Consider the following 1,114-nt stretch of genomic DNA (forward strand, 5'->3'; position numbering starts at 1 on the left):
GCAGCATGGGAACTACCCCAGCGGCGCCATCTTTGAATGATTTTACAGGTCAGCTTTACAAGAAAATAAGGAATAAAACAGGTTAGTAGAATATGGATTTTTATGTGTAATGCTGTATTGTATGATGCATTTACTCTACAGGGCATGTATGGGGGAAAATAAAAATCACTTTGGGCGGCTGGACAACCCCTTTAAATGCTCTGGTCAGCATTGACTGTGGCATCTAAACGGGTTAACAGAGGGAGGGAGTTGCGTCTATCAGTCCATCAGCGATTGCCGAGGTCTGATGGTTTGCCATGGAAATCTGAGGCATAACAGTGGCCTCCAGATCAGTCATGGATGCTAAAGTAAAAGAGTAGAGATAATACACTGCAATACAGAAGTATTTAATATGAATACAAGAGACCAAAAACCATCTCTCCCCCATGTGATGAATTTAGGCATGTGGACAAGAGGTTGCTCCATGCACAGGGTCCTAGGTAAATCCGCTGCAGCTTCAGCAGCAAATATACTAAAATTGGAACGATACACAGAAGATCTGCATGGCTCCTGCACAAGGATGACACACACATTTGTGAAGCAGTCCATATTTAAGAGTGTGGTAGCACAGTGGGTAGAGCTGCTGCTTTATAGTGCTGGCATCACAGGTCCAAGGCTGGCCAAGGGAGGTTAACCAGCAGCTGGAGTGGCAGCTTCAACTGTGACCAAAGTCTACCAGCAAAGGGGCATGGCCCTCAGGCGGTGGCAAGGAGGTGTGCTTGTACGGTGCAGCTTGGGTCGTCCTGGACAGGGACATTGCGCACGGACTTAGGATGCATCGATGGGCGGAGTGTGTGGTGGCTTGGATTTAGGAATACGTTATATTTTTAAGTATGTGTGTTGTAAAAAATAAAAAATAAAAATTATTTTTAAAAAGGGGGAAATTAAATAATAAAAAAAAATGGTCCTGAAATATTAAGTTAAGGTTATTGTAATTTTTCATTTAAGTTGTTTAGATTTCTTTTTGCACCAAATATAGCTCTGAATTTGGGTCAGACTGGATCTCTGAAATTGTACAATGGTAAGTTATTGTCCAATTTTTTAGTTTTATGTGTTTTTTTAGTTATAAAGCTGC

At 41.7% G+C, this 1,114-nt stretch overlaps 1 non-coding gene across 1 annotated transcript; it reads left to right on the forward strand.

Annotated features, from left to right (window-relative positions):
* The first annotated feature begins 489 nt into the window (after positions 1 to 489).
* Positions 490 to 594, forward strand: LOC136587247 (U6 spliceosomal RNA). Its single transcript, XR_010787434.1, has one exon. It is a non-coding gene; the product is annotated as a U6 spliceosomal RNA (small nuclear RNA).
* Positions 595 to 1,114: the final 520 nt, after the last annotated feature.

This window comes from Eleutherodactylus coqui, chromosome 12 (genome assembly GCF_035609145.1).
Source record: "Eleutherodactylus coqui strain aEleCoq1 chromosome 12, aEleCoq1.hap1, whole genome shotgun sequence".
NCBI lineage: Eukaryota > Metazoa > Chordata > Amphibia > Anura > Eleutherodactylidae > Eleutherodactylus > Eleutherodactylus coqui.